Source organism: Bidens hawaiensis, unplaced genomic scaffold (assembly GCF_021521415.1).
Source record: "Bidens hawaiensis isolate Kalapana, Puna unplaced genomic scaffold, B.hawaiensis_p1.1 tig00069886_1, whole genome shotgun sequence".
Taxonomy (NCBI): Eukaryota; Viridiplantae; Streptophyta; class Magnoliopsida; order Asterales; family Asteraceae; genus Bidens; species Bidens hawaiensis.
The window spans coordinates 1-9,765 of record NW_027502290.1 but is presented as its reverse complement, the minus strand read 5'-3'; the positions used below and the strand labels follow the sequence as shown (position 1 = coordinate 9,765).

The 9,765-nt window shown below is 32.5% G+C and overlaps 1 pseudogene; it reads left to right on the top strand.

Moving 5' to 3' along the window:
• The first annotated feature begins 3,512 nt into the window (after positions 1–3,512).
• Positions 3,513–4,848, top strand: LOC143605497 (serpin-ZX pseudogene; annotated as a pseudogene).
• The last annotated feature ends 4,917 nt before the right edge of the window (positions 4,849–9,765 follow it).

Below are 9,765 nucleotides of genomic sequence, written 5' to 3'. Positions count from 1 at the left end.
TACCATGCCAACACTGGAAATAGCTGGATAAGGTGTTCAACTTCCGTCAAAATACATATCACCATGAAGAACAAAATTCTGAAACCATGATGGTAGAATAGCCCAGACATGCTGTTAAATAAAATGAAAGGATAATAATGATGAATTAATTAGAAAATTTTACGCATAAAAGTTACTTACATCAGTTTCTAACCAGGCGAGTGAATCATCTAATGTAGGTAGGTCTTTCCAATAAAAACGAATAGAATTTTGTTTCGTGAAACCAAACAGCTTTCACCTGATAGCTACAACTGATCGACCGAATCCTTATTTCTTTTGTTATTGGCCACCACAATTTTCTTTTATATCTTGCAAAATCATTAGCAGACGTCTTCGCCAACATTAAAATTGTTTTTTCGCAAACTACAAAACATATCTTCTTTATTTTCAATATCATCTATTTCTAACTAAACCGAGACGTTAATCAGATGAAGAATTCCAATCTTTTTGTTTTTTTCAATATCTATTTCTAATAGACAGATTAAAATAAATTAATATCCAATGCTATTACATATATATACGAAGGAACATTAAACATGAAATGAAATAGAAGCCCTAAACAGCAGCAAGCAATCCACAAAACACAAAACCCACAAGAAAGAACTTGTAGTTCAATTGCAGCAGAAAATACAAATATGAACCAATAAAAGTAAAATCAAACAAACAAGCCAAGCTATAAATGTACAGCTTGAAAATCAAAGCTTTCTCATCTTCGTCCTTGGAGGGAAGAAGAGGGTTTTTCCTTGAGAAGATAAAGATTGATTATGAGCATGTGTTTTTCAAAGGCTTAGATCCTCACACACCGTTTTTTTTTTTCATTACGGCTGGTACAGGACTATACGGTTGTATAACACCTGAATTACGTCAGTTTGTGTCAGAGCTTGTCGATCATTGTTTGTAGTGTCTCGTATAGCCCTAGGGCTATACGGGCGTATAGACAATTTTTTTTGACACACTTTTAAATATTAATACGCTAATATGGCCGTATAGACCTATACGGGCCGTATGGGCGTATAGACAATTTTTTGGACACATATTTAAATATTAATACGTTAATATCTTAAATTTTTATGTATTAAGTACATAGCATACTTGGCTAAATATGATATTTTAGAATAGAATAAATTATCTATTAACAGTTACATAACATACTCGGCTAAATAATTTGTAGTTGTACCCAGAGAACATTCGTTTAAGATTATATTATGTTACGTTTTATAATAGTCTATACACGATAATCAATCAATGATTAAGCAAACAAGAAAGTATTTGGCCAAATCATACTGATATACATCTGGTTCACATACATAAAAATAAAAGTGCACCCCAAACATTTGGCAAAAGTTTTCTATACGGTCGTATAGCCCTATACGGCTGTATAGGTTTTATGGTGTGTCAGCTAGCAATACGAGTCATTTAACACCTATACAGCTTGTATAGGTCTATACGGTTGTATAGGTTGAAAAGGCTGTTTTTTTGTCCCCTTTTTTAGTGATGCGTAGCCTATACGAGCCCTATAGACATATGGGGGTGGTGTATGAGGATCATATCTCTTTTCAAAAAGACATTTTGAAATGATGGATTTGGGGCTTTTAAAAAAAATTCTTTTTAATCCTTTCAAAAAAGTTAAAATAAAAATGTTTTTTATGATTGTCAAACACATTTTAACTTATAAGCTTTTCAAAAACACCAATAAGCCAATAAACATTTTTCAAAATTAATCCCAAGCATGCTTTTAGACAGAGATGTACAGTAAAACTATAAATTTACTGTAGCAATATAAAAAGGTCGAGATTTTTTCTATTTTTCTCATTTTTCTCTCAACTTTAGAAATAAATCCTAATAATACCTATAATTTAACTAAAATAACATATTTACTTCTAAAATCCACGTATACTAATAAATTAAAATAACTGTGTTCACGTGTCACTGCATCAACAACTCTATGTATTATTTCCACCTCAGGCTCAACGACGTTCTCTCCATTGTTCATCCATCATGTTCATTTGATTTAGAGCATGTTTGGGATTATGTTTGAAAACAACGTATTGGTGCTTTCAAAAATGTAATAGCTAAAAAGTGTTTGGCAATCCGAAAAATCCTTTTTATTTTGGCTTTTTGAAAGAGTTAAAAAACGGTTTTCTAAAAGCCACAAATCCTTGCTTTTCAAAATGGCTTTTGAAAAAACCAATAAACATTTTTCAAACTCAATCCCCAACATGCTTTTAAACAATTTTTGTTCCATTGATCGCCAACATATATCGTTTTTTTATAATCTGTCACACCCCAACGTACGACGGAATGTCTCGGAATGTGACTGATTGTTTAGTAGCTCACAAGATACTAATAATATTAATGACAATATCTAGTTATGAGCATTTAAAAACATTTAAAAAATGCCTAAAACACTTTATAGTTTTGATTAAAAACATTTAAAAAATGCCTAAAACACTTTGTTACTCCATTTTATTGGATTAACGTTGCTGCTTATTCACCCAAATCAACATCCATGTTGCCGTCAAGCTTTTACACCCAAATTCGATTATCAATCATAGTTTTTTTTTTAATTTATTTTTAGTACTTTTAGGTAATCATCATTTAATATTGTGTGCAGATTCATGAATTATATGTTTTTTTCAATAATATTTTTGGGTACTATTCGGTGCTCACACAATAATGGCTTGCAAAATTTTGAATTATTTGTTTTCTTTTCTCTCAATTGTCACGTTTCACCAATCATTCAATTTGATTCACACAGACACACACAACTAAAATCTAAGAAGGATTGGGGAAAAATAACAATTTGATTCGGTAACGTAAAAACGCTAAATAATTTAAGATGAATGGAGATGATGAAACTTTCGAAATCGAAGACAAATAACAAGCAAAAACAAACATGTGAAATATGTCTACTTCTACGGGGTGTAAAAATTGTGTGGTTTAGTTTTAATTTTAAATGTTTTTAATCAAAACTACATAGTTTTGAGAGGTTTTGCGTGTAAGCTTAGGTGCGTGACAGCACCGCGTTCGCTTTCCCCATATATAAATCTGAAAAAATCTCAAGAACTTTGTATACAAACAGATTTTTAGATTTTAAAGCAAATAAGGTATTAAAAATTTTAATTTTAATTTAAAAATAAAAATAAAAGAACTACAAAAGCCCGATTCCTTTGCTTCACCCAAAATATCCGAACCAAAGGCAATTGAATTATTTTCTGTCAATAATAGAATATACAATTTATATAACCAAAATACAAAAATAAAATCAGATTGAGGGAACTTAAATATACGAATATTAACAATCATTAAGGCATAAAATCTGGATTGGAGATTAATATTATTAATTCAAAATATATCAGAATTAATAATATTAATCTTGTGTATCTTGTGTGTTAATACTTAATACTCTTCCACACGTTTTCAACCATCTATAAACCAAAACTGATCTCTTCACCAAAAACACATCCCATTCAATGGACCTTAAACAATCACTCAGAAACCAAACTCACGTCTCGGTCACAATCGCAACTCACCTTCTCTCCAAGAAACACAACTCCAACGTTGTTTTCTCTCCCCTTTCAATCCATGTCGCGTTGAGCTTGTTAGCCGCCGGTTCCAAAGGCCAAACGCTGGACCAGCTCCTTGCTTTCCTCAAAACAAACGCCACTGATGACCTCAACTCTCTTTATTCGAAGCTTGTGCCATTGATTTTCACGGATGGTAGTCCAAGAGGCGGACCTCGGGTGTCTTTTGCAAACAGGATTTGGTTTGATGAGACCCTCTCTCTCAAGCCTCTTTTAAAAAGGTGGTGAACACAGTTTATGAAGCAACATGCAATAAAGTTGATTTCCACAAGGTAACGTATATTTATTCATTTATTGCCGGATTGCCTTCTGTTTCTATGTAATCTAAACATGTTAAGAATGATTTGTATTTGATCATGAAACTATAAATATTAAGCTTACGTTTTCATTTAAAAAGATTAGAACAATACTTTTCATAACATCTTATTTATTTATTAACCAAGGCGGTTGAGGTAGCTGAGGAAGTGAACTTATGGGCTGAAAAGGAAACAAATGGCCTTATCAAATAAGTCATTACAGATGATGAAGTTAAAGATCTTGTATGGCTCATCTGTGCAAATGTCGTCTACTTCAAGGGAATATGGAGGGAGAAGTTTAACGCATCAAACACAAAAGAATACGATTTCCACCTCCTCAATGGCAACAAAGTTAAAGTTCCCTTCATGACGAGCTACTGCCTACAATCCGTGGGTGTATATGATGATTTCAAAGTACTGGCTCTACCCTATTTACAAGGTGCAAATGAAGCAAAATTCACAATGTATTTTTTTCTCCCACATGCAAAAGACGGCCTTCAGTCTTTAGTTAAGAAAATCGGTTCCACATCAGACTTTTTAGACACTCACATTTCAAGACGAAAGTTAGTAGAAGTCCCACGGTTTTTGATACCAAATTTAAGATCTCATTCGGGTTTGAAGCTTCTGATATGCTGAAGGAATTAGGTCTTGTATTGCCTTTTCACACGGGGGATGGTTTGACCGAAATGTTTGACTCTGACCAAGGCATTTATGTATCTCGTATTATCCAGAAATCTTTTGTAGTTGTGAACGAAGATGGTACCGAAGCATTGGCCTATTTAATGGAGAGGAAGTGTGGTTCATCAGGTAAAATTCCAGTTTATGATAAGGTAGATTTTGTAGCGGATCACCCGTTCTTGTTTGCTATTAGAGAAGATGTGACCGGGGTCTTTTTGTTCATGGGACAGGTGATTGACCCTCGATCGTAAAAAATGGTAGTTGAAATCTTTTTCTTGTTCATTGCTTTATTTGGTTTTTGATTTTTGGACTATATCTACTAAAGCTCTTGATTTGTTATGTTCATTGCTAGTGTATTCTAATATTTGTTAGAACCAAAAAAAAATGGTAAACATCTAATTGACCCGGAGAATGCTCTGAGTTGATGAACATGATATATATTGAATTTAGCACGTATATGATCTAGTTGCTCACAAAATGTAAATAATTGCTGGTTTGCCATTGCACCATTAGGCATGTGTTTAAGTGTTAAACTGAGGGCTTGATCCTACACTACCACAATTCATTCGTTATAGACTGGGTGAATTACAAACATAAGTTCTCGCTAAACACAAAGTAATCGCACATTACAAGTTGTCGCACCAACACTGATTTTCTGTTCACTAAGTTCTTGCATGATAAGTAGTTTTCACATATTGATTAGTTTTTGCATGATTAGGATATTTGTTTATTTGATTCTCTGATCTGTAATTTCATTCCGCTGTTGATTAAAGACGTATTAGTGAAGACTCATGTTCCTTCACTATTCTCTTGGTTTCTTGATTGCATGTTTTTGCCATTCAAATCGAGTTCCAGTAGATTGAGGCCGTAATTAAATTGTTGTTTATCCATGGAATCAGTCACCGGAAAAGCATAAGGTTTGAACAACTTTAATATTGTTGATTGTTGAAGCTATAGATTTGCATTGTTTTGTCACTCTATTATCTTAATTTCTCTTCCGACGTATAAAATGGTATGATTAAGCTTTTTAACGAAATATATAGTTATAGTTGTTTAAACCTTCGGGCCTAATATAAATTGGATGTTACTCAATGGTAAAGCACTCACTTTATTAGTGAAAGATAAGGGATTCAAACCTCATTATCATCAATTTATGTGGGAGATATGAGGGATAACCCTGGCTTGTCAGGGTTCGAGTCCTGATCTCACCCGGCTTTACCGGCTCCTCGCTGTCGTGCCGTTTGACAGGCATTGGGGTCGGGTTTTATCCGGGGAATTCCTCAATAGGTGGACCGCTAGGGGCTCCGTCCGTCTGGACTCGTGGCCGGCTGGGACTACCTTTAGCCATTGGAGGCCACATACGAAATACCCGGCGTTAGTTAGTTGGTCGTTCAAAAAAAAAAAAAAAACCTTTGGGCCTAATCCATTTTTTGTTGAACGAAAAAAAACACTAAAATCATAATTTTGTATACCTTATGTAATGATAAAAATATCAAATTAACCATAATAAAATAACAGAGCATTTACATATATCCCCTTCTAAGTTCACTTATTATATATTTATCTAACCCTTAGAAATTAATTACATATATCCCTTTCTAAACCATATATATTACATATTTATCCATTTCATTAAAATTAACTAATTAAATGACAATTTTACTCTAAATGAACTAGTTAAAAAACTATTTACATATATCCGTTTTCTAAAAACTTTAACTTCATACCTCCCTAATTTTAATCCAAACCGAGTCGAAGTTATGACGAACGTATCAAACGCTGATAAATTCAATTGGAGTCGAATATTTTAACCGTTGGAAAATATAAATAAGAATTTAATATACATATAACCTAGTTTGTCGGTAATATTGAACTAAAGAGTTATCACAAAAAAGATTACCTTGGCAAATCTAAAGAACATGACGAACACTACATGCATTCCAAACTAAATAAAACTGAATTGCGTGATTACAATGTTGCTTTTATAACCTTCAAATAAATCACATTACAGCATATTCAGAAACACATATGGCATACCATTGGGCATCGGCATCAGAAACAATCTGCAATCGGATAAAACATGAAACTAGGGCTCAGATATGGTAGGAAAGTAATAAACGCAATTATAAAATATGAAGAAAAGAGGATTTATAGGAACAGAAACATTCTGGTTGTGTAATTGCCGAAACTCTGGAGAGGAATTTGTTTTTGTGTCCTACGATTTGTGATTGGTGGTTACCTCCGGTGGATCGGTCGGCGGGAAGAATCGAACCATGTTTGTATTGGATCGGTGGAGTTTATGTATTTATTATTTACTTTATATTATGCTTTATTTTAGGGGCATTTACTTTATTAATGGTAATAGATATGGATAATTTAGTAATTTGACAAGAAAAGAGGAAATATGTAATTATTTGTTTTGATTAGAGAAATATGTAATTGATGGTGTTTAATAAGGAAAAATGTCTAAAATCCCTTAAACAAATATAACCAATATACTCGGTTAGCCAAGCAATTATATAATTTTAAATTATTGTAACATGTACTTTACCATGATTTTATGTTAAATTTGTATAACTTGATTATTAAATTCGATTGTTGATATTTATTAAACATATTCTTTGCAATAGAGAAAATTTTAGAGCACGCTAAAGAATACCTCCATATGTAGCGGCTTATAAAGTAAACCTCTTTTCTTTTGTGTTGTGAGTATTTAAGAAAATAATAATAAAAAAAATGTTTGTGAGTAAAATAGCGATAGAGACTACGAGATAGATCATAGATGTATGAGGTTTTTGAAAATGAAACAAAATTTAAACGAAAAAAAAAATGTGTTTTTTTAGTTAAATTATAGGGTTTGAAATAGATTGTAAAACATTAATGCATAAATGCACTTATTCATATTGTGTTTTTTTTTCTTTTTTTTTTATCATGTTTTCTTGTCATTCTGAATTATCATGTCAAATTAGGGGTGAGCAAATTAACCGTCATAACCGCAAACCGAACCATAACCGACATAATCGAACCGATAACCGATATAACTGGTGGGTCAGTTTAATGAATTTTTAAAAACTGCCAAATGTGGGTCGGTTTTGGTTAATGCTAATTCCAAACCCGCCATAACCAAACTGCCCCATTTATGTAACTATTAATCGAGAAATAAGGGTTCAGAAATTAGAATTAGTGAATGGGTAGGATATTTTTACAGTTATTGCCGTTATAGAAAAAATTTCTCCACTCTTACTATGATTTAGGCCAATAATATTAATAATATTGGTTACCATATTCATTCCAATAGTCCATAATTGTCGTTCTGAATTTCCATCCAAATTGTCATTTCAATTATTTAATATGTCAATTAGATATGTATATTCCATAAGTTGCAATAAAAAAAGAAAATATATTTGAAGTCCACAATACAGTTAGCGATTATTCAGTGTTCACAATCATACGGAAGGATTGTCTATTTTGGTCACGGTTAACCGACTCATAACCGACTCGTTATAACTGTTAAAACCGATTAACAGAAACTGCCATGACGGATCGGTTATGGTTATGGTTATCTATTAACCGTTATATCTGTTATGGTTGAGGGTTTGGCCAAAAACCGCCCCAAACAGACCCATGCACACCCCTATGTCAAACTCTGATAATTCAAAATATTTTGCTTACCTGGGTGACACTCAGTCCTACGAGATAAAGAACAGGGTCGTCTTTATCTATCCGGACTTTACTAATAACTTACTCTTATAATGAAAATTTTACAGAGTACGTTCGTATGTTATTCATTATACATGTTATAAACCGAATTAAAAACCCACTCCACACAAAATTTAAAAATATTAAAAATAAAACCTCCTCACCCTACCCATCCTTCCTCGTCCTTCACTATGAATGGAACCAAAAACCGAACTAAACCGAACTAAACCGAGTTCACTCGCTTAAGACACACAAATGTGTTTTTAGCCACCAAAACTCATATTTTTCTTCAAGATTATATTTTAAATCAATTTTAGTTAATTTCTAAACGTACTTGGCATGTCGGTAACCAACTTGATCTTATAACAAGTTCGGACCGATAAAGTCGTATACTCGCTTAACGAACGTTAAGGTTCTTCACAATAGAACTACATACTTGGTTAAGTCTATTTTGATTTTATTGAGTTATCTCATAACATTTATTTGGGAAGTTAACTTTGAGCTTGGTCAATTATCAAGTCTCGAACCGACAAACCCGAACACTCGTTTACACCTCGTTTTGGTATTCTTATAACCAAGGGTTTTGCAATATTGCATTTTAACCCACATTATTACTTAACATAGGTTGAGTAAAAAAAAAGAAAAAAAAAACTAATGAATAGAATACCGAGACCCGGTTTCGAGTAAACTTATTTTACAAAACTCGTTTCTTTAATTTCTCAAATATTTACATTTTAAATCCTAAACTTTATTTATTTACTTTATTTGTCATGTATTTTATTTTAAATCCTTCCAAGACTACCTACTAACACAAGACCCATTTAATATAGGTCTTGCTCGTTAAACCGATCTCTCCGATTATTCACGACACTATCTTTCAAGTTACTTGTTAATGTGAGTACTTTTTCATCCCCTGTTTTCCATCTTTCGTTTTGGGGGTGGCATTGCATACTTATTCAAATTCAAATGATTTATACTTGAATCTTAAACCACAACACTTATTGTATATGTTTACTTAAATAAATGCTCGATTTGGTGTTATATGTTTTACATGATTATGTGCAAATTCTTGAATGCTAAGGCGGGTAGCCTCTTGAATGCTAAGGCGGGTAGCCTCATCAAAGTATGATCATACGTTAATTCCGAGTATATATGGTATCCCCATATAGAAAGGTGTCGTCAATGTATTCTTATTGACGATTTCATTATTGTCATCAATGGATTCTTATTGACGGTTTTATTATCTAAATTATTGCTATTATTTATTGTTTTTATATACTAGTTGTGGATTTCATATTATATACTTATTGTCTAAAACTATGAAAATTGATCACCAACCTTTGTGTTGACAAACTCTATTTTATGCAATATTACAGGTTTGATGTTAGCTTGATTGGATTTCTTGAAGAAACTTATCATCTTGGCTTTAGGATATTAGAAAATGAAAGAACAAGTTATTTGTTTATCTA